We start from the raw sequence: 27,746 nt of genomic DNA, 5'->3' as shown, positions 1-27,746 counted from the left end.
GGGACAAATGTTAAAGAACTTGTTGGTATCTCAATACATACATTATTTTTTGGTTGTGTATATAATGGTCATTAGTTTAGCCTTAATGATAAGTAAAGGTTTAGAGATGTAAAAAATTGCAAAGGTAGAAAAATTGTGTAGTTTCGATTTTGCCATCCCAGAATGAAAAAGAAAAACCCAAGTATATGTTGCATAACATGTAACTATTTAACAAATATGATGTTTGTGCAATAAAGTTTTTGTTTATCTTTGAAAATGAGGTTGCAATATGGTGCTTAAACTGTCATCAATTAAATATTTAAATTAGCTATTGTGCTATAAAAGGGGTGTTTTCACCACAAACAAGCATCCGATGAGGCCCTAAAGTCAGCCCACTAAGGGGAGGGGCGAAACGCGTCATGTCTGACGTTTTGTGAAGCGGCAACTGTTTGAAGTGGAGTGCTAAGTCCCTAGCAGCTGGTCTAAAGCATACCGAGTTACCTTGATGTGGTTCTGACAACTGAAAAGCACGCAGCAGTCTTGAATAGAAGTTCCGGTTTTTTGAATACAAGGAGGTACTGAAACCGTTATGGAGCTTTAACACACATCGCTTTGTTTGGAGAATTACCAGGATCCGGCATGAGAAATATGCATAGTTTGGAGTGATCAAGTGGTAATTATAAAAGCTAGTGTTGAAGCGAATACTGGAACTTCATACCGCGAATGTGGTGAGACTGTTTGCTCAGTAATCTATAACAGTTGGTCTTCCAATCAGTAACACTGGAACTGCTTCTTTGTAACATTTCTCAATTGCAGAGCGTGTGATTCACACTAAGTGCTCTGGTAAACGGACATTTGTTAATCTGTGTCTCCTTTGAATTTTGTTGCAACAGTTTATCTTTCACACATCTTTTACACATTGTTTGTTTGTTTGTAACAGTGCATAGTTTAAACAAGTCATATACTTCGAACAATCATTTGTTATAACCGTAGTTTTACGGTAGTGTGTTAGATCAAGTACAAACCAGGCCTGGGTTTACTAGTTACTCCTTTTTAGTATAATTAAGGGTTTTGTGAATTGTTTTTGGCATATGTAGGTTTACCAAATAAACCACTTGTTATTTACGCAATTTGAGTGCTGCCTTGTCATTCTTTTTCACAGCATGCATTTTTTAGCTGTGACTACTCTCTTATCCTTTTGTTTACTATTGTATAGTGACTGCTAGCACCAAAATTGTTTTTTGTTTGTAAACTGGATAGAGTGCACACATTTCTATAATTTATAATATCTTAGGATTTATATTTATTTTACATGTAACTTTGTATTTATTTTAGCTAGTTAGAATAGTTATTAAATAGTTATTAACTATTTAATAACTACCTAGCTAAAAGAAATACAAAATTACCTGTAAAATAAATCCTAACCTAAGTTACAATTAAACCTAACACTACACTATCATTACATTAATTAAATAAATTACCTACAAATAACTACAATTAAATACAAATAAAAAATAAAAAAAGCTAAGTTACAAAAAATAAAAAAATAAGTTAAAAACATTTAAAAAATATTACAACAATTTTAAGCTACTTACACCAAATCTAAGCCCCCTAATAAAATAACAAAGCACCCAAAAATAAAAAAATGCCCTACCCTATTCTAAATTAAAAAAGTTTAAAGCTCTTTTTACCTTACCAGCCCTTAAAAGGGCCTTTCGTGGGGCATGCCCCAAAAAATTCAGCTCTTTTGCCTGTAAAAGAAAAATACAACCCCCCCAACATTAAAACCCACCACCCACATACCCCTAATCTAACCCAAACCCCCCTTAAAAAAATCTAACACTACCCCCCTGAAGATCATCCTACCTTGAGTCGTCTTCACTCAGCCGAGCAGCGATGGAACCGAAGAGGAGATCCGGAGCGGCAGAAGTTATCCTCCAAGGGGCGCTGAAGAAATCTTCCATCCGATGAAGTGATCCTCCAAGCGGCGCTGAAGAAGTTTTCCATCCGGGCCATGTCATCTTCCAAGCGGGGTCTTCAATCTTCTTCTTCAGGATCCATCTTCATTCCGCCGACGCGGAACATCCTTCTTTCCCGACGGACTACCTTAAAGGAGCCTTCATTCGTCGGTAGTCCGTCGGGAAAGAAGGATGTTCCTCGTCGGCGGAATGAAGATGGATCCTGAAGAAGAAGATTGAAGACCCCGCTTGGAAGATGACATCGCCCGGATCGAAGACTTCTTCAGCGCCACTTGGAGGATCACTTCATCGGATGGAAGACTTCTTCAGCGCCGCTTGGAGGATCACTTCATCGGATGGAAGATTTCTTCTGCGCCCCTTGGAGGATAACTTCTGCCGCTCCAGATCTCCTCTTCGGTTCCATCGCTGCTCGACTGAGTGAAGACGACTCAAGGTAGGATGATCTTCAGGGGGGTAGTGTTAGGTTTTTTTAAGGGAGGTTTGGGTTAGATTAGGGGTATGTGGGTGGTGGGTTTTAATGTTGGGGGGGTTGTATTTTTCTTTTACAGGCAAAAGAGCTGAATTTTTTGGGGCATGCCCCATGAAAGGCCCTTTTAAGGGCTGGTAAGGTAAAAGAGCTTTGAACTTGTTTAATTTAGAATAGGGTAGGGCATTTTTTTTATTTTTGGGGGCTTTGTTATTTTATTAGGGGGCTTAGATTAGGTGTAAATAGCTTAAAATTGTTGTAAAATTTTTAAATGTTTGTAACTTATTTTTTTTATTTTTTGTAACTTAGCTTTTTTATTTTTGTACTTTAGTTAGTTTATGTAATTGTATTTAATTGTAGTTATTTGTAGGTAATTTATTTAATGTAATGATAGTGTAGTGTTAGGTTTAATTGTAACTTAGGTTAGGATTTATTTTACAGGTAATTTTGTATTTCTTTTAGCTAGGTAGTTATTAAATAGTTAATAACTATTTAATAACTATTCTAACTAGCTAAAATAAATACAAAGTTACCTGTAAAATAAATATAAATCCTAAGATAGCTACAATGTAATTATTAATTATATTGTAGCTATCTTAGGGTTTATTTTACAGGTAAGTATTTAGTTTTAAATAGGAATAATTTATTAAAGTATAGTGTAGTGTTAGGTGTAATTGTAACTTAGGTTAGTTTTTATTTTACAGGTTAATTTCTCTTTATTTTAGCTAGGTAAGCTATTAAATAGTTAATAACTAATTAATAGCTATTGTACCTAGTTAAAATAAATTGAAATTTGCCTGTAAAATAAAAATAAATCCTAACATAGCTACAATATAATTATTATTTATATTGTAGCTATATTAGGGTTTATTTTAAAGGTAAGTATTTAGTTTTAAATAGGATTAATTTAGTTCATAATAGAAATATTATTTAGATTTATTTAATTAATATTTCAGTTAGGGGGTGTTAGGGTTAGTGTTAGACTTAGGTTTAGGGGTTAATAATTTTATTACAGTGGCGGCGGTGTAGTGGGGAGAAGGATAGGGGTTAATAAATTTATTATAGTGGCGACGGTGTAGGGGGGGCAGGATAGGGGTTAATAAATTTAATATAGGTTGCAGTGCGGTTCGGGAGCGGCGGTTTAGGGGTTAATACATATATTATAGTTGCGGCGGGGTCAGGGAGCGGCGGTTTAGGAGTTAATACATATATTATAGTTGCGGCGGGGTCAGGGAGCGGCGGTTTAGGGGTTAACATATTTAGTATAGCTTGCAGTGGGCTCCGGGAGCGGCGGTTTAGGGGGTAAACAATTTATTTACTTGCGGCGGTGTAGGGGGGACAGATTAGGGGTGTTTAGACTCGGGGTACATGTTAGGGTGTTAGGTGCAGACATCTCCCATAGGAATTAATGGGATGTCTGACAGCAGCGAACATGAACTTTCGCTATGGTCAGACTCCCATTGATTCCTATGGGATCCGCCGCCTCCATAAAATAAAAATGCCGTAAGCGGCATTGCCGAGCGTACCTGCTAGTTTTTTGATAACTAGCAAAAGTAGTCAGATTGTGCCGCACTTGTGTGCGGAACATCTGGAGTGACGTAAGAATCGGTCTGTGTCGGACTGAGTCCGGCGGATCGAAGTTTACGTCACAAAATTCTACTTTTGCCGGTATCTAGGGCTTGATAACTAAGGCGAATCAGCCTCGCCACAAATACGCTGCGGAATTCCAGCGTATTTGAGGTTGATGGCTTGATAACTACCCCCCTTTGTGTTTAAAGTCGTGAACAAAAAAAGGGCATACACAGCTCCTCAGAGCAGAACAGCACTTGCGCAAGACTATTAGTAACCAGTACTACAAAAAGTACATTGAATAGAAATTACATTTTACAGTTATAACAATAGTTTGTGAAAGTTCACTGAAAGTCACTGAAATGCCTGAACCCCTAACTGATGTACAAGTTAAGTGTGGGACAACTCTAAACTAGAGTATGCATATCTTCTCCGCCTGGTTAAACATCAACTTTGTGAATTGCAACTTGGCGATCATAAAGATTAATGTGGTGCTTGTATTGAGAATTGTGCAGCTCATAAACTTAGTGTCATGACCAAAAATCAACCAGGTCTGTGGCAATTTTTTTTTTTATAGCCTTTGATGTAATGTTTATTTTTCTGAATGAATAACGGTTAACATGCAAAGTATAGCAGCTCCGGGCATCAAAGCATAAAGGATATAGCACTATTAGCTTCAAAGCACTGTTAAAATATTATACATGGGGGACGGTGCCTATCAGGAGACGGAAATGGCAGCATAGTAAATGAGCTCTGTGCAGTAAACCCAACAAAGGGATAATCAGCCCAGCGTGATCGATCAGAAACAGCACTTTTATGCCTAGAGAAGACTCTGTGAAGTGACTGATATTATAGACAGCCGTCTGGAATTAGTTAAGAGCTGAGAGAACGGAGGACACAGCTGTGGGCTTTCTCACCGTTAGGGTAAATGCGCCATTTTGTCAATCCGCCAAATGGACTACAGTACAAAAGAAGAGACCAAAATGACTTCCAAGTCTGCATGAAAAAGAAGACTACATATCATAACCCAACTGACAAGCAGCTTGCTGATCAGATGAGTATGACTAATTTTCTTTCTCCTTACAGCTTTGCCTCCAGGTGAGAAGCTCTCATCAACTACAAGAGACATTGAATTGAGACACTTTCCCCCTTGGCCTTGTGAGATAAGGTAGCTCCCCAGAATTAGGGACCTTAATGACTTCTCAAGACACTGAGTATACTTGTACACGTATGACTCACGATATGCAGGGGATACTTTGGACGCTTAAGAAGGTTATGGGCCCCCAGGGTTGAGGTGTCATTTTTGTTAAAAAAAAAAAGTTGCCAAATAACTACATTTTGCACTAATTACCCTTTGTTTACATGTTATATGTTTTAAGCTCTTATGCTGCACAACTAATTATGATTATATTTCTTCCAGACACATGTTTACAGTTCAGGTTTTGAACTTACATTCTCACTGTTTTATTTTTATGTTGTTCAACACTTTTTTTATAATTTTTTTATTAATGTGGTCATGTGGTCTATCACAGATTTTACTAAACGAAAGATAGCGCTCAATCAATACATTAAATTAAAAGCAAGTATTGTGTACCTTCAGGAGACACATTTCACACATGACCTGATCCCTGATCCCATAGACAATTTCCCACTCAATTCCACTCCACCACAGACCACAAAAAGAGGGGGGTCTCTATTCTCATACATTCCTCCCTGCAATTTGAAACAGAAGATATTATAAGAGACCCTGAAGGGAGATTTCTTATTGTCAGGGGCCGCATACACAACACCAAAGTCACCTTATGTAACATATACGCCCCAAATGAAGGCCAACATTCAATTTTTCATTATATTTCTCATCAATTGACACAGTGGTCCCACTCCAGGATCATACTTGCAAGTGATTTCAACATTAATATCACTGCCTAAATCGTTAGAGACTAAACTAAATCCACACACAAACAAAATAGGCAGAATTCCATAGTAAAATCGATAAGAGAATCACTTTCTGAACATAACCTGTTTGACACATGGGAGACACTATATGGCACAACAACAGACCATACATTTTACTCACATGCCCATAACACCTATACGAGATTAGATTATATCTGGATAAATCAGATTTTGATTCCGAACATTATCAATTCCAATATCTATCCTTGTGTTTGGTCGGATCACTCGGTGGTCCAATTAACAATGACAGGCATAATCAACAGCCAACGACAAAAATCATGGACATTTGACCCATCTATTTTTAAAAATACACAATTCCATACAGAGGTAGGGAGGATCATGGAAGAATATTGGCATTAAAAGGAGAACACTACAACTAACCCTATTAACTTATGGGCTGCACATAAACCTGTCATCCGGGGGGCAATGATAAAAGAACAATCTAGGATAACCAAGGTGGCAAATCAGACCATTGACCAACTTCACACAGACATTATGATTCTAGAGGTCCAACACAAAAACACACAATCGAGTACTACATTTAGAATCCTCCAAACTAAGAGAAAATTACTGACAAAATTTATTTATTTTTTTTTAAATATTTTTTATTGAGGTTTAGCATGACAAACATAAAACATAATACGCCTTTTTTGACACAGGAATAAGATACAAACAAAATTGAATGTAACAGTTCGGCAGTTGTATAAGACAATGGTAGCAGGCTAATGAGACCTCGATTTTTCAATAAAATAGCATAAATGACCGACCTGTTGGTAACATAGTTTTAGGCCCAATGGACCACAATTATACAAAGTAACTAATGGTCGGATGTGCAGTTCGGTAGAAGCTCCCAAAGGAGAATACATATAAAGTAAGGAGGGGGGGGGGATATTCAGCGGGTAAGCACCGCTATGCATATAGGGGGAAGGGTGGAGGGCGGAGCCATATATAAATACACAGGTTTTTTAAGAGGGAACTTGGCGGGATCTCTTAGTCATGCCAGCGAAGCAATATAGATGAGCTATGGATTTGAGTTATCTATCAATTTGTTATGGGTCATGCATAATCATGTTGGGGGTATGCAAAAGGATATTTTAATAATAAGCATGTGAGTTAAACAATCTATTGGTAATCCAACAGTATATATTGTGCTAGCTTCTTAACTTAAATGGGAAAGAGAGCTATGTCAAGATGAGTTGTTTAGAATTAAAGGGGGATAATGCGGGGAGTAGGCTGTAGAATTATGACAAGATGTGTTAGGATTGGGTATTAGTATCATATAGTAACTAAAATCATAGTAGCCATTAGACAAATAGTAAGTGGAATGCAGACAAATCATATGTTAGCTAAAACCCCCAGGAAGTCTGGATGATGAGACTCTAGAATTATGCTCTTTTCTAATTGTCTTTTTCAAGCATTGCTCATCCCACCACAACGTAAATCCCTACTACAAACAACATGTAGCATATGCATAGTGATTGGAAACCTCTGCTTAACTGACAAAAACATTCTGCAAACAAACATCCCGTTATATACTTAACAACATGTAACCAATAACTGAAATCGGGCATAGTACATAGAACCTGGGTACTAGTTAGGTCTGTAAAGTGAATTTGTATATTATAAATTTGTGTAGTAGACTGTAGTTATAGCCTAAATGGGTATATAACTTATTTGAACTTCTATGAGCTAGAGAAAGAACAGTCAAGAACTTTGTTATTCTGTTCTCATGTAATATGATTGCACTCCAGAGGTAGTGTGCTATATACTGCAATGTATTTTAATTAGCCAGTTGCAATTCTTAGACAAAATGATAGAAGTAACGATTGTCAAGTAAAATCGTAATAGCAATTGTTATTGGACCTACGTTGACCTTGCTTCTTTTGAGTATATATATTTAAAAACACTAGTTGGGGGGTTGTTCTATAACATTGAGGAAAAACTAGGAGAGAGAACCTCTATATGTACAAATATCCCATGTTGGAATTGAGGTTCAAGCAAATGACTGCCAAAGATTCTAATGTTTTCAACATTATTACGATGTGGGTATACAGTAGCAGTCTCATTAAACCAGATTATAAGCACTGTGTGAAGCTAGAGTAACTATATATAGAGATTTAACATGTACATAACTTAGTTAATAATTAGCAAACAATTTAGGCAGGCATGTACTAAGTTATAACAGGGTTATCCTTAAAAGCCTTCCGATAAAGACATTAGTAGATGAACACAATAATATAACTATAGTATAGACAGGGGAACATTGGTATAATTTTGGCCCTGCATGAGGAGGCTCAGGCTTATTTTGGATTGGACATAGACTCCTTATCAAGATGGTCATACATTAGTATAATCAGTGTCACTAAGTAAGTAAACACAATACGGAGGTCCCAACAATGTATTCAGCTTAGTCTCTATAAAAGACCTCCAGGGTCTCTGCTTAAATGACATATACCAAGCATAGGCACCATACCAGCAGGCAGGAGGTTTTGGGTATAAGTGCAGTCCCGATCTAGATAGGGTTGTGATCTTACTTCGGGGCTTATGTCTCATATCATACTGAGAAAATTCATACAGTTGGCGTTTGGAGCAGGCTTCAAATTGCAGGCTTTGGAGGTTTATTGGATACCCTGCATGGATGTGGACCTCTAACCTAGCCTACGCCTAAACGGATCCATCTTGCGAGCTGTACGACAGTTGGGGAGTACATAGCATAGCCTATGCCAGAGCTGAGTTGAAGCTGCATGCGGGCTGTTAGATAGACCAGAAAGTGGGGAAGGGGCAAGCCTCCATATGCCGGCATCTCAGTAGTGCATATGGGTTGTATCAACACAAGGATGCCATGCCTCTGCTTCGAACTCTGCAGAATTGACAAACGTGGGCATTCTGAGATTCCCTCACACCAGATGATCAATTCAATGCTTTCATGAATCAGTCGTTGGGCTTCCATTATTATGAGGTAGGGCTTGAGCTTATTTAGCTTACGGACCTCTGCACTCTGCAGGGTCTGTTCTGGTGAGACTGCAATGCTCCTTATAGATACTGCCTGTATATGGCTCATATGTTTTACCTCATAGGTTGAAGCGCACCTCCCTGCGGTCCTATCTTCCATGTCTCCTATAGAAGCATGGCGTGGCGCAGGAATCGCTTTGTGTGCTGTCATAATTTGCCGTTCGTTACTGGCCTCATTAGTTAGTGGATGTTGAGCATACGGTGCTATAGGTGGCAAACCCTGCCTGTGGACATTTGCTTCTTCAATGTGAGTATCGCTCTCACGCTGTGGCTCATTAGTTCCATTGTTGGCTGCCTTTAGTTGTGCGACTTGCGTAGTCTGGGCCTGTAGTGTAACGGTCCCTCTCACCGCCATCTTGTCTGCGTCTTCCTCCATCCGAGCGCATGGTGCTCTAACTGTAAGCATAAGGTCGGTATACTTAATCTGCATCTGCCATGCAAGCTCCAAAAGCAGTGCCCGTATTTCTTCCATGTTTAGCAAGTACGTAGCTTTAGTTGTGATTAGAGTGAGAGCAGGTCAGCTCCAATGGAAATAGGGCCATGTAACTTGTTGCTAAATTCATGAAGTCTCCAATTTTCACTTTAGGGTGCTCTTTAGTTGTGAAACAGTCATTGGCGATCAGAATTCCAGGATAACATGTACTTTTGGTTTTAAATATGGATTTAATTTGGTCATAAACAGGGAGCTCCAGAGGAACACGTCTGGCTCCCTCGGCTGCTGGCTCCGCCCCATTGACAAAAAATTTAAATGACTCTGCGATGAGGGCCATTCAAAAACTGAAAGCTAACTATTTTTTATATTCCAATAAGCCGGACAGATACTTAGCCAACAAACTACGAAATAGGACGAAACAACATTCTATACCCAGACTATACACAGAGAGTGGCACACTGACGTCAAACCCACAGGTTATCTCTAACATTTTTGGTAGCTACTATGAAACCTTATATGACGGACAAAAAGTGGTTAATAACAACCAAACACAATTACTCTTAACACGGTTCTTACAAAAAGCACAGCTTCATACCATTGACCCCGCAGAAAGAGAGGCCTTAAATGCTGAGATTTCAACACAAGAAATCCTCACAGTAATTAAAGACTTAAAATCAGGTAAAGCTCCAGGCCCTGATGGTCTATCTAGTGAATACTACAAACTGTTTCAGACATCCTTGGTATCACATTTGCAATGGCGTAATGCAGGGAGTTGAAATTCCTACAGATATTCTTAAAGCCAAAATCATAGTCATCCCCAAGCCAGGGAAGGGTCCTGCCCTGTGTTAGAGCTACAGGCCTATCTCCTTGATAAACCAGGATATCAAAATCCTGACAAAGGTTCTGGCAAACAGACTCCAGATAATACTCCCCCTACTGATTCACCCTGACCAGGTGGGTTTCATTAAAGAAAGGGAATCCCCAGACAATATTCGCAGAACTGTGGACTTGACAGAATACTTAAGGAAGAGGGGGACACCTTCTCTGCTCCTTTCTTTGGATGCGGAGAAGGCGTTCAATTGCATAGACTGGAACTATATGTTTAAGATTTTATCCACAATGGGATTTATGGGTCCATTCCTAGAGGCACTCAAGGGAATATATTCTACCCCACAATCTACTATTAGTGCGGCAAGTTACCCATCAAGAACTATAGACATAAAAAATGGAACCAGGCAGGGGTGTCCCTTATCGCCACTCCTGTTTGCTTTGTGTATTGAGCCATTAGCAGCATGCATTAGGAACACTAATGACATAAAAAGAGTAACAATTAATAGCACAGAATATAAACTTTCGCTTTTTGCGGACAACATTCTCCTGACCTTAATTGATCCACTGCATTCCTTGACTAACCTATACCAGCTTTTACAAGACTTTTCAGAAATTTCAGGATATATGGTAAATGTAGATTAATGTGAGGCGATACCCCTAGCGCTCCCCCCCACACTAGAAAATTAATAGAGGTTAACTTTGACATCAAATGGATAAAAGACTCTCTAACATACCTAGGGGTTAACATCTCAAAGTCATATGACAAACTATATCAATTAAACTATGTCCCACTCTACAACTCTATTAGACGTGACCTAAAGACTTTGAAAAAAGGTAGTTTTTCATGGTATGGCAATCTTTCAGCTATTAAAATGAATGTGCTTCCTAGGATCTTGTACCTCTTCCAAACAAGATCCCTCCCCCCAAACTACAATCAGATCTCATTTCTTTCTTGAGAGGAGAGGGTAAGGCAAGAATAGCCTCATATACCTTAACTAGATATAGACGGGTGGGAGGGGTGGGTTTACCGAGCTTACAAGAATACTATCATGCAGCTAGAATAGCACAAGCATCCCTCCTCCACAAACAATCACAAGACATTATCTGTACAAGAATCGAGTCAGACCTGCTAGGGATAGAGAACCCTGATGATATTCTGTGGGACTCAGGGATAGATTTGAACCAGAGTGCTTTCCGACCTACCTCGACTTTGGATACACTGACACACTGGAAATTGATTACCAAATCCTTAGAGATACTCCCAGCGAGATCATGGATTAAACCAATAAGATGTTTACTCCCAAAGGAGACACTTAGATTAGTGGTTAAATGGACCAATAAATGCCTATACAGGGTTGCAGACTTCATTGAGCAATCACAAATAATAACATTTACTCATTTTCAGGAAAAACTACACCCACATAAACTACACTGGTTTCTGTATTTACAAATCTCCTCGGCCCTAAATAAATAAGTGGTAAGCCTAGGCAAACACCCATTCATGGCCCTTGAAAATATATGTCTATGTCCCACTAGAGAAAAGCACATTATATCCAAACTATATATAACAATTCAGGACACAAAGCACACCACAAAGTCAACTATAGCACTGAAATGGGAGGAAGATGTGGGAATCCAGCTTCTACAGAATGAATGGGACCAAATATTTGTTGATTCATGTAGAGGCGCAGATCTTAGGGAAAACTGCTTAAATACAGCATTCAGGTGGTACCTAATGCCTCTGAGAACATCCCACTACTCACCTGGCGGATCTAAATTATGCTATAGGGGCTTTGATGAACCAGGCTCTTATAGGCACTTGTGGTGGGACTGCAGGGCCATAGGGGACACTTGGGCATGGCTCAATACTCTACTATGTGAGGTATAAGAGGAAAATATAAGCTTAGCTATATCTCAGGCACTTTTGAATAGGTAGGTCCCTCATTTAAACTCCACAATTAACAAATTCATCAAAATTATCTGCACAGCTACTAGAGTTTGCATAGCAAGACACTGAAAGAGAGGCCCTCCGGCATGGCAAGATGTATTAGATAAGATAAATGATATCTTTAAAATGTCCGAGAGGGTGGCTTGGATTCAGGGAGAGTCAGAGCGATTCCATAAAATCTGGTTCTACTGGATTATGTGCAGCTCTTCAAGGACCGAATGTTAGGCATTGGACACAGATAGCATAAGAGTACACTGTTAATCTGGAATCTGGATAGTATTAAACTATAAAACGATACATGAGTTAATATATAGATTTGTATTTCAGACCCCAAAAAATAGACAACATTATGTTTAACTGTTTTATTTTTTATTATTTCTGTTTTGTTCTTTATGTTATATTTGTTTGAAAAGTTCATTGGATTTCCTGTTTTAAAATGTACTATATGTATAATGAAAGTGCATTGTCTGGGACAGTGTGCCTACTGTCTCCGGAGTGTACTCACTGATATGTAACAGTTTTAAAGAAACAAAATAAAAAGAATTTCAACATAAAATATTATACATAATGACTTCCGGTGAGCGGCTCTACAAAATGGCGGCAAGCTTCAACAGCTCTGAGGAAAACTACTCCTAACTCTGATAGTGCTGCCATTTATCCACGCCATCTGCATCTCCCTTGACAGGCAAGCTGTCCGGGAATACCTGGCAGACAGAAGGAATAACAGCTCTTCTACCCCGAAACGTCATTTTAAAGAATAAAGCCGTTGGGCACTGTGGCGGGAATACTACCGCCACATTGTATATACATATAATCAAGTTCCTCTTCCCTAACAAAGTTCCTGTTTATTAACGATGGCTATCTTAGCTGCCAAAGAAAGCTCTACTGGATCCCTCATTCTGGCGGGTCTACAAACTGTGTTCTTGCCTAAGCTAGAGAGGCTCTTGCACTCCTGTGCTGACCTGTGCGCAATGCTGCAGGGGAGACCAGCCATCGAGTCTACTACAAGTGCTGTCACATCCTTGTCTCTTACTGACAACCTCAAGGCTCCACAACTATTGGTAAGCGGAACAGCCTCCCCTGCTATACACCTAGTGGGGTCCATTACAGAATCAAAAACTGGACCAGAAGAGAGCCTGCCGTCACCTCTATTGACCCGCCAACTGGGGATCTCAGCTACAGAGCTTGATGTCCAGGCGATCTGGTCGGGCTATGCCATGGAGCCGACTGTTTATTTAAAGCGCAGCCCGCCGCCCCCCCCCCCCCCCCCCCCCCCCGTTTGGCTCACCTGACTACTGCCACGGCTTTAGCTGCAGATCTTAGCCCAGGCTCGGGAAATGAGACTGCTTACAATTCTGTTTACTCTGCTGTTATCCCAGCCGAGTCTTCTGACGTTCCATGTGCGATTACCATTGTGTCGGCGGACCGACATGATAGCTACAAATATGGACTGAAAACCGGGCTTGCTACATATTTAACCACAGTCCTGAGAGATAACATGCCTGACATTGTGGATGGGAGGTCTGCGGGGTTGTGGAGGCAGTATAAGAATCGTTTGGTTACGGGTGTTGGCTAACTTTTGTTCCTTTTCATTCTTGCACCGGGGATCAACAGGAGAAGCCTACACAAGATTAAGACATCCCGTCTGCTGTATTGTAGCAACGGTTGCTAACCATTGTGTAAATAATTTAAATGTTGTGAACGCTGATAGGCTCTATGTGCAGTTTTCCTTTTGTTTCATGCCAGATGTTGTGCTTGGCACTCATTTGAGTGCTACCCCGGGTACACTGGGCTGCTAGAGTCTGCCATGTATGCTGCTCTCTTGGGCATGTTTACCCAGTGTTTGTTTGTCAGTGCCGAACATTTTCTTTTTGTTGCCAGCAAAGGTTAAATTCTAATACCTAGGAACTCATGACTTCCGTATACATTACAAACTACTCCTTCAATAATACCTGCTTCATTTATTTTGCTTAACCTCACGAAACTGATTGAAAACTTCCGGAGCTACACACTCAGTACCCACTTACTTGTAAACCTTTGGTGGGCTTAATAGGAATCAATTTTTTTTTGTATATATTCATCCCAAAGTTAGAACAGCTAAGTATCATGTTTGCTTGTACCCATTCACGCAATTTTAATTGTGGCGACACAAACTGTCACCTGCCTAATGTTTTCTTGAATGTTTGACTGTGTGGTTTATTTTAGCCCCAAACTTCTTGTCAAGCTGGGTTCTTCTATTGCATTTAGTTTTAACTAAAAATTGAGTTTCCTGCACCTATTAGAAAGCATAATTCCTCACCATAATCCATAAAGGCTAGATGTACCTTGATTTACCAAAACATTTCTGCAAACTGAGGCTTCAACATATATTTAAGCTTCTGCTTTGAATTATAGTCAGACACATTTGATCACTATAAGCAGCTTACCCATATTCCACTCATATTCACCAAGAATTTATTAAGTCATTGCGTGCAGGCAGTATTGAGGCAGCCACACTTTCCATACTGGGTCATTCCTCATACGTCTCTAGCTGGGGTGCATTGTTTTTTGTTTGTTTTTTGTTTTGTTTAGTTTATATGGGTAGTTTAGATGTTTTATTTTATTGTTTTGTTTTGTGTTGTTAGTCATGATTTGTGTTATTAACATTTAAAACTAAGGAGTGCAGGTGCAATGTGATAACTCTCACTGTAGGAATTATTTCATATTAAAATGTGGCTTTAATGTCAATTCTGTAGAATACATATGTGCTATGCTCTATGAAAAGAAATTGCCGTTACTTATTGTATCTGAGAGCAACAGTTCCACTACCGATATTGCATTGATATTCCACATGTTATGCTCATTCCATGATATGACTGGTATTGTCGTTATGACTCTGCATGTTAATGTCTGTACTTGATTAATTGTACCTGTACTTCTTCAATAAAAAGAATTTAAAAAAAATATATATATATTATACATAATATTTATAATAAATCCTTTAAAGTGTGCATGCCCAGAGCTACAAAAAGGAATGCAAAGGTGTAGAAGCATGTTCACATTTGCATTCTTTCAAAAATTTGAGCAACATGATTGGGTGAATAAAATTGTCAATCACACTGTCAATCACAGATAGTCCCACCATGCTGTGGGAGGTGCTCATACAGTAGAAGTCAGTGCTTGTCGAGGGACTTAATAAAAGTTTTAAAAACAAGGTAAATAACATTTTATTAGACAGAGTCCTTACATATCTTTATTTACTTTAATATGCTATAACAAAATATGATGTTAAATACACACAGATGAAAGTTAATTGACTGATTGATTAATATAAAAAGTCACTATTATTACTTTGTATTGTCGGGTATTGCTGGCTATAGAATAAATCCATAGTTTATAAATCATTCTATCACCTAGATGTACAAATAAATAACATTACAGTAAGGCACATAAAGGCCCTGATCTGTAATAGAATGCACATCTGGCCTACTTAAAATAAGATTAAAATATTTAGACCACTCTGGGGGGGCACTCCAATATAGCTCTCAAAATGCTATTGATATAATATATGCCTGCAGCTGCTTGCTGAGCATTTCTTCACAAGAGGCTTATAGGATGAAACACAATTTTATTACAAGACCAGAGACTCATATTTTGCATTCTCTCTCTTTACTACTTAAATGCAGTTTTTTAAAGTATACATAAAAATACAACAAACTGTCAAAATTTTGAAAATAAGACAGTAAAACAAATAACAGATCAGTGACCAATGAAATTAGAGAACTGATTAAACTAAAACCACATAGCCAATCAGGTTACAAATGAATCCTATAAACTGTCCAATATACAGTAAGGCATCCTCTTTCTTTTACTGCTCAGAAAGATAAGTATTGTCCTATTTGTGCTAATAAATAATAAGGTTTTTTCTTGTTATTATTATTTATTTCTTTCATTATTTAAATAACTTATTACAGTATTTAGTATATCTATTATATTTGCTAAATTTGTTCATTGTCCGGTTTTATTCTGTTCCTTTTTTCGTTGGTTTACGCTTATTATACACTCTTATTTTCTTATATTCACTTTCGTTTTTGTTTTATTTTAATATTGCAGCCCTTGTTACCTGTTTAGTTGGTTTTTTCATCCGTTGCGCTGTGCTGCTCTATTCCGACGTCCATCTTGTGGTTGTCGGTCTTTATGCGCATGCGCAGTTTTCCCTTCTTCTCATTGCGCAGTTCAGTTGTTTCCCGCCCTCAAACAACTGCTGCCGTCTTTCATGTTGTAACTTTGTTACAATTTAAGCCTTTCGTTTTCAAACAGTATTTATTCATAGTTTATGTCATTCCGTTTTTGTTGTGGTCTATGTCTCCATCTTATGGCCACTTTTGTTATCACTTGTAGTTTAAAAAATATATATTTATTATTTATTTGCTCATATTCTTTGGGGTCAATTCTCAGTTTAATTACATATATGTCATCAATTTTAATTAGTTTATTTTAATTAGTGTTTTATTCACTTTAGTTTTATAATATTGTATTATATATAATAATTTTATTGTATTTTATAATATTATATTTTTATGTCCACTATGTCTCAATCATCTGATTTGAACCCTTCACTTAATGCTGAGGGCGTTCAAAAGATGATTGATAATTCAATGAATTCTATGTTGGAAAAGATTACCATTTTAATAAATAAATCCTCAAAAAAGGATTTAAAAAGGAAAAGAACTATTTCCAGTGGTATTAAAACTAGTAAAAAATTAATTAAAAAATCTCGTCAACTTGTTGCTGGTTCTGCCGTTCCTTGCAGGAAAGGAAGAAAAACACCTGCTATTTCCTCTACTCCCAAGAGGTCACTAATGGGAGAGGCTTTGGCCAATGACGATAATGGTGAGATTTGTTCTGATACAGAAATTAATTCAGATTCTTCCATAGATTCGGTTAAATCCGATGATTATTTATCTCACTCCTCATCTGAAAATTCTTCGGCCTCTCCGAAGATTAAAAAATTCAAAAAATCTCTTAAAAAATCTAAACATCTGGATTCTAAAAAAGTTGAGTTTTTTGATTGCCTAGGTAATCCTAGGTTTAATGCGGATGATTTACATCATCCTAGATCTGCAGAGTGGTGCCCCTCATCTGATATTGCAGACTTTATTGATTACCAGCTTCGCCAACCCTTAAAAAGGGATTCTAGGAATAAAATGAGGGCTGAATGTCCTAGACCAATTCTACCAAATAATGCAAGCAATACCCCTGAAGTAGATCCAAAAATTTTAAAATTTATAGGGTCCCCAGGTTTCAAATTAAAGAAAGGAATGGACAGGGCCTGGAAAATTTGTCAAGATAAAATGCTTGACACAATTGGTCCTTTAGCAAAACTTTTTGATTTATCGGAACAAGCTGTATATGATAATACCCTTTTAGACCCAGTCATCGTCAGAGAATGGCTTCAGAGAATGCTCTCATTTTTAGGGAATGCCAATTCTGCTATATACACTGAACGCAGACGTAATATCCTTAGAAGAATTGACCCCAGGGTGTGTGATTTTGCAATTAATGAAATTCATACTGATACAAATGGCCTTTTGTTTGGAGACACTTTTATAAAGGAGTTAAACAGTTACGTAAATACGTTCTCCAATCTTAATAAAGTGAGAACATCAATGAAAAAGATCTTCCATCAAGATCGTTTTTCTGAACAGGCTGGGAAAGGTAGAGGCCGCTTTCCCGGCCGTGCTTCATTCCCAAACAGGTCTCAATTTGCCTTTCAACAATTTCATAACCAGAGACAATATCAGAATCCAGTCTCCTCAGGCTTCTTTCCATATAGAAGTAGATTCTGGAACCCAAGAATTCAGCGTTCGAGACAAAGATCCCGCACACCTCAAGGTAAATCTTCCTTTTCTTCCTTCTCAGATTTCTTCCCAAAACATAATAGGAGGCAGATTATCTCTTTTCACACACAATTGGAACATGATTACTTCAGATCAATGGGTTCTTCACACTGTTTCAGGTCTTTTTATAGATTTTATTTCTCCTCCATTTCAAAATTCTATTCCCCTTCCAATAAAGTTTTCAGTTTCAGACAGAAATTTGGTTCAAAACGAAATTTCAAACCTTTTATTAAAACAAGCAATAGAACAAGTTTTAAATCCTCAAAATTGTTTTCTCAGCAATCTTTTTCTCGTAAAAAAGAAAAATGGCCTTTTTCGTCCAGTTATAAATCTAAGATCTCTAAACGCCTTTGTTGTTTATCAACATTTCAAAATGGAAGGTATTCATCTTCTCAGAGATTGCCTTTTAGACAACGATTATCTAGTCAGATTAGATCTGACAGATGCTTATCTGACAGTTCCTGTAGCTCAAGAACACAGGAAATTTCTAACTTTTCTTTGGGAAGAAAAGTATTGGAGTTTCACTTGCATGCCTTTCGGTCTATCTTCAGCTCCTTGGATTTTTACCAAAATAATGAAACCTATAATTACTTGGCTTCGTCTTCGAGGTGTTCGACTCATCATCTATTTAGACGATATCTTGATTATGAATCAAAACTCGGTCATGTTAAAGTCTCAACTCCAACTTACTATTTCCATTCTAGAAAATTTAGGTTTCTTGGTCAACAAAGAGAAGTCTGTTCTTCTTCCAACCAAATCTCTAACCTTTTTAGGTTTCAAAATAGACACTTCGAAATCTACTCTAAGCCTTCCCAGAGACAAAATTGTGAATATCAAGAAAGAGATTTCAAAAACTCTTTCTTTATCTCTGGTTCCCATCAGGACTATAGCCAGAATAGTTGGGTTACTTTCATCCTCTATTCAGGCTATTTTTCCTGCTCCTCTTCATTACAGGGAACTTCAACGTTTAAAAATTTTTCATCTTCAGAAAGGTCTTTCATATTCCCATTTAATCCCTCTTTCTTCAGAAGCCAAAGAGGATCTCTCATGGTGGCTATCCCATATAGAAGCTTGGAACGGGAGAGCCATTTTCGGAAAATCTCCGGATCTAATCATAGAATCCGATGCCAGTCGCTCGGGTTGGGGCGCTCGTTGTGGTCCTTCAATCACAGGAGGAAAATGGTCTTTAGAAGAAAAGCGTTTTCACATCAATTGCTTAGAACTTTTGGCAGGATCTTTTGCAGTCAAGAGTTTTGTCAAAAGTTCTTTTCCTGTGTCCATTTTACTCAGAATGGACAATATTTCAGCAGTTCGCTATTTGAATCGCCTCGGTGGTACAAAATCGAGAGATTTATCAATTATTACCAAAGAATTCATTCATCTTTGCTTGGACAGAAATATTTCTGTCAAAGCGGAATACATTCCAGGTTTATCCAATGTCGCGGCGGATTGGGGATCTCGATATCTGACAGATTCCAGCGATTGGAAACTACATCATCAAGTTTTTCATTCACTTCAATCTCTCAGAGGTCCCTTTTCGATGGATCTGTTCGCTTCGAGACTGAATCACCAAATTTGCCCTTATTTCAGTTGGCGACCAGATCCGGAAGCGTTGGCAATCGATGCATTTCTCCACCCCTGGCCTCTTCAGACAGCTTATGCTTTTCCCCCATTCTCTATGATTCAGAGAACCATATCAGTAGTCCGTCGGGATCTCCTCTCAATTCTCCTAATCACTCCCCTTTGGCCATCTCAACCTTGGTACCCATCTCTTCTAGAATTGTCTGTCAACCATCCTGTTCTTCTTCCGGTTTTCCCTCTACTCTTGTCAGATCCAGAAGGTCTTCCTCACGATCTTATCCTTCAAGGATCTCTTCGTCTCATAGCATGGTCAATTTCGGGCAATCTTCATCTCTCCAAGGTTTATCACAACAAGCTCAAGAACTCCTTGCAGACTCATTGGCCCCCGGGACCAAAAAATGCTATTTTTCCGCATGGACCAGATGGTCTGGCTGGTGCGTGGAAAGAAGTTTGGATCCCCTTTCAGTGGATATAATTTACATCATTAATTTCCTAACATCACTTTTTGATTCAGGATTAGCTTACAGAACCATCAATGTTTCTAGATCGGCCATTTCGGCTAAACATTCTTTTATAAATAATTTCCCTGTGGGACAACATCCTTTAATTTGTAAATTAATGAAAGCAATCAAACTCAAAAGACCTCCGACTCCTAAATATTCTTCTTTTTGGGATGTTGATCTTATTTTTTCCCTTTTTAAATCTTGGCCTTCTAATGAATTTTTATCATTAAAACAACTTACTGCTAAATTGGCTACCCTTTTATGTTTCATTTCTTTTCGTAGAGTTTCTGATGTCAGAGCTTTAGATTTTAATTCTAAACATTTTACCCCTGAAGGTGTTACTTTCTTTATTTCTAAAAGAACTAAATCTTTTTCAACCTCAATATTTTATCCTTACTTACCTTCTGAACCTCTTCTCTGTGTGGTTGTATGTCTCAAGGAGTATGAACGCAGAACTTCTTCTTTTCGTATTCCTACTTCTAATCAACTTTTGTTATCTTTTATTCCTCCTCATTATCCTGTATCCGCTACTTCTATAGCCAGGTGGGTTAAATGGGTTATGAGTGAAGCAGGTATTGATGTATCTTTTTCCGCTCACTCTGTTAGAGGATCAGCCGCTTCTAAAGCATTTTTGAAAGCTGCCACCCTTCAACAAATTTTGGATGCAGCTGACTGGTCCTGTGATTCTATTTTTAAACAATTTTATTTTAAACCCATTGAACACGCCTCGCTTAATTTATTTTGTTAGTTGCTTTAAACTAGCAAAATATGAGTCTCTGGTCTTGTAATAAAATTCGGATTATCCTAAGTTATGAAGGTATAATCTAGATTTTATTAAAGACACAGAGACGAGTATTTTCCCTCCTCTGATTATATTATTATATATATATTTGTTCCCACCCTTATTTGTTTTATCATATTATTAACATATCTTGTATATTTATTTCAGTTACCAATCAATAATAAAGATATTATCCTAAGTGGCTTTGCTCCATCTCATCTCTGTGGAGAGACAAAACTTCAAGCAAGTTGTCCTCATCCTATACAGTCTTCAAGAGGATTTTCATTCTTTCCTGATAAGACGGAGTTTTCTTCACGGATGATTCTTCAATTCAAAGTTCTTCTCTTCATGGTTGTCTGCTGTCTTCTCGTCTGGAGCTATTTCATCATAATGGACTTTTTGTTTCCCTCTACAGTTGCAAAGAAAGAGGATGCCTTACTGTATATTGGACAGTTTATAGGATTCATTTGTAACCTGATTGGCTATGTGGTTTTAGTTTAATCAGTTCTCTAATTTCATTGGTCACTGATCTGTTATTTGTTTTACTGTCTTATTTTCAAAATTTTGACAGTTTGTTGTATTTTTATGTATACTTTAAAAAACTGCATTTAAGTAGTAAAGAGAGAGAATGCAAAATACTCGTCTCTGTGTCTTTAATAAAATCTAGATTATACCTTCATAACTTAGGATAATCCGAATTTCCTAAAGAGAAAGAGGATGAAGATGATATAGAGCAGCTTGCCAGCACCATGCTGGAGTCCAGGAGTGAAGGAATCTCATACAAGATAACACTTTAATTAGCATATTTTTTTAATATGTGTAAACATTTACTATAGTCTGAACAGCTGTATCATATTTTTGTTAATTCCTAAATATTCATATATCACATCATTATTTTGAGTCCATATTATTCTTCAATAAATTGCAAAGGTCTCAATGTTGTTATCAAAATCTGTCAGTGGAGCACATTATCTACTATTAAACACATTTAACAATGATACTGATCCATGCAACATAATTTACAAAAGAAAACTAAAATTTGTTCCATGCTGTATGTATGAATTATACTGGAAATATTACTTTTGACTGTTTTAATATTAATTGTGGTGTATAAAGGCAAATTGGCAGGAATATGCAAAGCCTGATTAGTAGAATTTGTTTTGAAGTAAAAAATAGTACAATTTGCCTTGGTTTTCTTCAAATGCAAATAGCAGGGGTATTGTTGAAAAGGGCTATTAGGTTTGTAGGAATAAAGGGAAAAGTCTAATTTAATATTTGCCTTATACCTAGGTCTCTGTGTGCTACCCACTGTAATCATTAACCAATGATGAATTGGATACCACTGGGTCTAGACTCATTTTATTGTATCAGTGGCTAATGCATTGCTTGCATTCATCTTTTCTCTCCATCATGCTAGAATTAAATAATCGGAGACAATTTGAACTGGAGGTGAATAGAGAGAGGAGCAAATATTCATTCTGCTAGACTTACATAGTGATAATATCAAGAATGTAAAACTGTCAAACCACAATGATTGTACATTAAAAAGTGCTGTATGTTTACCTTATAATTAATACAGGGATAGAAATATGCTGAGGGATACAATAAATGTATAGGTGAGATTAAAATAGATACAGAAATAAATATATCATAATAGCAATCTTTGTACAATCTTATTTTCTTGGTATAATTTTTGTCTATCTACAAAACTAATTGTTAGAATAAACAAAACAGCACTTTTATTCCCAGATTCAAAAATAGACAAATATAATTAATGTATCAGCTAATTAACAAATTCATTTCAATTTGAAGAAAGTAATATAATAATTTAGCCAAAATAATCATTTATTTAAGAAAATTGAAAAGGACGAGGTTCTTTACAATATTATACGTATAAAATATTTCCCATGTCTCAAATGAAATTTAGATTCATTTCCAAACATCATTATATAGTAGGAAGAAAATGAGAAGGGATTATTAAATAAATTATGGGGGGGTGAATTCAAAGATGGCCGCATTCTTTTAACTCTTGAACGTTACTGTAAGGCACTGAATGGATAATTAATCTGGCCACAATATGTCCATCCACATAGACCTCAGAAACAAAAACCACCACTGCACACTCTAGTAGCTGATCTGAAGCTGTATAACGCGTTTGACTGATCCGTGGATTCAGTGGTTTTAAGGGCATTTAGTGATGCATCCTTAATAACAATAATTCTTTCAAACAGCCCTATTTTTGTACACTTACATCTTTATACAATTGCACAGAAGGTTATAATGGGGAGGTAGGGATTCAGGACAGCACTACCGGAGGGCCGGTGCTCCGCTCCGGTGGTGCACTAAAGCTGTTAGCTCCTACCCTGAACACACCTACAGACTCCAGACTGAGGGCTACGGTGCACAGCAAGATATTGCTGCATTCAGAAGGCCATGACGCATCTCCCAGATAGCCGCAATCAGAGGGGTAAGACACACCTAATACTGCCCGCACGCACACTGAAATAACACGGGAAACTAATAGCTCCTGAGCGATCAGGACATAAAGGGCACAAGTGAGCAGAGCCACACTAGTCACATACTGCGGTGTGTAAGGGGCAATACCGCCATCTTGGCTGCTTAAATAACACTGCACGCAATCTATTGAAAACAGGGGAAGAGACTTCATACACTTCTGCCGTACCTCTTTGGGACAACAGTCAGCACTTCATTAAACAGGCCGAAGACAGGTTTAGCAAGATAGTAAGGGCTATACATAAGGCTCATTTGCACTTTAAAGCCTGTGACCACTGAAGATAGTCTAAACAAGGTCTGCAATAAAGAACATGGCACACTATAGCTTTAACCTGCAAGGCAGGAAGAGACGCCATTACTCTCTGCAGTTACATTTTCTTTTTTTGCAAACTGCTGACAGTTTTAAAGATAACAGTAAAGTATCAAGCATAATCCACGATCAAGTGCTTGATACTTGATTTACAGGATGCCAATGGCATCATGGAGACATCCATGTTAAAGGGACACTACTGTAAGTTAAGGTTTCCTTTTCTAGACTTTTATAAATTCTAATACAGAGGCCCAAACCTAGACAGTTAAATATTGCAGCAGTTGTATAGGATTGTTTGGGAACCTCTTTTAAAGGTCTGTAAGTCACCAGATGAAGGAAACCCCAGGTTTACACTGGAAGTCATCAAAACTCAATTTTTGTTCTCAATTCTCTCCTGATTTCACACTTCCCCACTGAGGAGTAAGAATAGAACTTATGCCTGCATAAGGGGAGACTGGATGACAGGCCTTACTGATCTCAACACACATGGAATTTATTTGATGTGATGTATACCTTGCATGAACACTAAGCATTAAGCATCTCCTCCACACTTCCCCCTAGATCCTGAGCAGCACTCCAGAACACCAGACAGTATACCTCAATATTGTGTTATCTTAACAAGTTTACTAATAGCTTTTTCTCTACGTATTGTAAGACCAGCCAACATGAAAAATAACACTCAAACTGTAAAGGAATTCTTGTCAAAATCCCAAGCAAAATAAAAATGACATGATAAAAGTGGCCCACCCACTATGGCCAGCCCCTCAGCGAGCCCCCCTGAAGAGCTCAGAAATGCAAATTCGGACAGTCCTAATAAGGATCTTTTGATACAAATTAAATCCTTATTTCAGGAGGAATTTAAATCAGCCTTGTCAGAGCTACGGCAGGACATCAGAGAAATAGGAGGAAGGACGGCTGAAATAGAAAAGAAATTGGATAACGTGGTTGAAGAAATACCCCAACTTCGAAATTTGATTCAAGACAATACGGCATTTATCAGCAAGTTAGAGGATCAGATTGAGGATCTTGAAAATAGATCACGTAGATCCAACCTGCGCATCAGAAACCTCCCAGAATCCTATAAACATCTCAAAGACACTATTTCTGACCTCTTTCACCAATTAGTCCCGGAAATCGATCCTAATCTATTGCTAATGGACCGTGTACACAGAGCCCTCATAAGACCACAGCAAAATTCCAATAGAGACATCATTACTAAGCTTCACTACTACCACGTGAAAGAACTGATATTGAAAGCCGCTAGATCTAAGCATAACATAGAATTTGAAGGTCACATCATCCAAATTATACACAGATCTTGTCCCAATCACGCTATGAAAAAGAAGGGACATGAGATCAAAGCTCATATTAAATATAGATGGAATTTCCCCTTCAAGTTATCCTTCACTCACCTGAATAACACCTATGTTATGCTAGGTGTTGCACAATGGACGAAGGTATAGCACTGCTGGATCATCTCCAGATCCCCACAGGGGCATCTGTCACACCTTCCACTTCAAGCTCCCAGAGAAAAACCTTCCAGAAAGAATGGATTCCAGTTGGGAAATCTAGGAAAGCAAAGAAGCAAAAGACCAACCCTGGTGCCTCCAAAAATACAGTTCCCCCAGTGAAGAAGATTCCTCCCCAATTTGAAGACACGGTTATGTAATGTACTTAAGAGTTGACAGGGTTTGCCCACTTGAGGAGTGGACTGCCTCATAATAGAGGGGTAAACATCTGACATTTCTAATTATTGGTTTAGAGTTCTGGACTAATGTTATAACCTTTTCAGGTTTTCTATTTGTTATTGTAGTTCAATTATCTTCAAGAAACCCCCTTAACAATCTCAGGATCTTACCACCCCCTCTCCCTTCCCTCCCCCGTTGCCCTTTCCACCCCACCCCCCCTCCTTCCTACCCCCCTTAGTTTCAACTGATAAGAACTGTTCATGCTTGAATTCAGATAGAGCAGGTTTGTTGCCTAATGTATTCCCCCAAATACACCTACGTTAGAATTACTGACATTCCCATAGTTTTTTGTTCTTTTGTTTTGTCAGTTGCATGTACTCAAACAATCAGGTTCTGTTAGTTGATGTTTAACCAACTGTTGCATAACCAGCAATGTTCTCCTTTCACTCACAGTAAGAGTTCTCCACCTATGCAAAGTACACAGGTAAAAGCCAGATACGGTTACAATGTTTCCTCACGGTTCTGTCTGGGTCCCGGCTCTCCCCTAGATTTGAAAAATGCGGGGGGATGGGATTTTCGGCATGGTCCCTCGCCTTCCTCCAACAACAGGTACTGTTTTAGCAAGACCATGTTTACAACTATTCCATGTCCATAAAAATAATCTCTCACAACGTTAGAGGGCTTAACTCTGACTATAAGAGGAAAAAGGCAATTTCGGAATATAAAGCGGTAAACGCACACATAGTAATGCTCCATGAAACCCACTTTACGAAATCCTTCATCCCGAGATACTGGGATAAAACATATCCTACACAATACCATGCCATTGGCCCAAAAAAGAAATGTGGAGTCACTGTTTTGCTACACTCATCTTTGAATTTCAAAGAGGAATCAGTAATAAGAGATAGAGAAGGTAGGTTCTTAATAATTCAGGGGTCCATACAAAACACTACTGTCCTGTTGGTGAATGTCTATGCACCTAATGACCAACAAGCAGATTTTATCACAAGACTAAGTAAACAACTAACGTTGTGGAAAAGATATAAAACCATTATAGGGTGAGAATTCAACACCACTATGGATAATTGAATGGACAGGACAGGGCAAGAAAAATTACAAACTAGTACATCTAAATTGTTCAACAAAAGTCTTTCTGATTTCTCTTTAGACCATAATCTTATAGATAGCTGGCGCTCGCTTAATAAAGATGTCCTTGACTAAACCTACTACTCCCCAATGCATAGAACACATTCCAGAATCGATTATATATTTACGAGTCAAATTCTAGTTCCACTATTAACTAAGGCAACAATTTTGAACTGCCCCTGGTCAGACCACTCCTTAGTGGAAATCACAATGACAGGTTTGATCAATCCGTTACAATCAAAGTCCTGGACATTGAACACAAGTCTACTCCAGGATAATATCTTCCTAGAAAACCTAAAACAAAATGTTGCAGAGTTTATAACTATTAACAAAAACACAACTTCCAATCCAATACATGTATGGGGAGCCTTGAAGGCCTATGTTAGGGGACTCCTGATGGCGGAATCTAGTAAACAGCGTAAATTACGGGAAGCTAGATTGTTAGAATTAAAATCAGAGATAAATTCACTGAGATTACAGTCTTTACAAAACCCGAAATGGGTAATAATAAAACAACTAAAAGCTAAAAATGAGGAATTAGATAAACTCCTAAATAAGGAAGTGATTAGGTCAATAAAAGCAATAGACACACAATACTACATATATGGTAACAAACCAGATAGGATGCTCGCCAATAAATTAAAAGAGATCAGAAGAATCACAACAGTATCACAACTACAGACCTCAGACAATAAGACTACTAACGACCCTCTTGCAATTGCGAACCTATTCACGGATTATTATGACAAATTATGCAACTTACCAACAACTAATAGAGAAGCAGACAAAACTAATGACCTGCTAGACAGCAGAGGAACTGCGATCACTAAATAACCCTATAACTCATAAAGAAATACTTTTATGCATAAAAAAAACCTTAAGGGCTCAAAAGCTCCTGGCCCGGACGGCTATTCCGGCCTCTTTTACAAATTGTTGCGGACTATGTTAGTACCACAATTAGCCCTAGTGTTTAATTCCATGATGCAAGGTAAAGTAATATCCAAAGAAATGCTGATGGCAAGAATTGCAGTGATCCCAAAACCTGGTAAAAACAAAGAGCACTGCCAAAACTATAGGCCTATCTCTTTAATTAATCAAGATCTCAAACTATTCACCAAAATATTGGCAAACCGCTTAAACCCTCTTCTAGCTAAACTAATTCACCCAGATC

This window comes from Bombina bombina, chromosome 4 (genome assembly GCF_027579735.1).
Source record: "Bombina bombina isolate aBomBom1 chromosome 4, aBomBom1.pri, whole genome shotgun sequence".
NCBI classification, from domain to species: domain Eukaryota; kingdom Metazoa; phylum Chordata; class Amphibia; order Anura; family Bombinatoridae; genus Bombina; species Bombina bombina.
The sequence above is the reverse complement of the archived record's forward strand: the minus strand, read 5'-3'. Positions refer to the sequence as shown.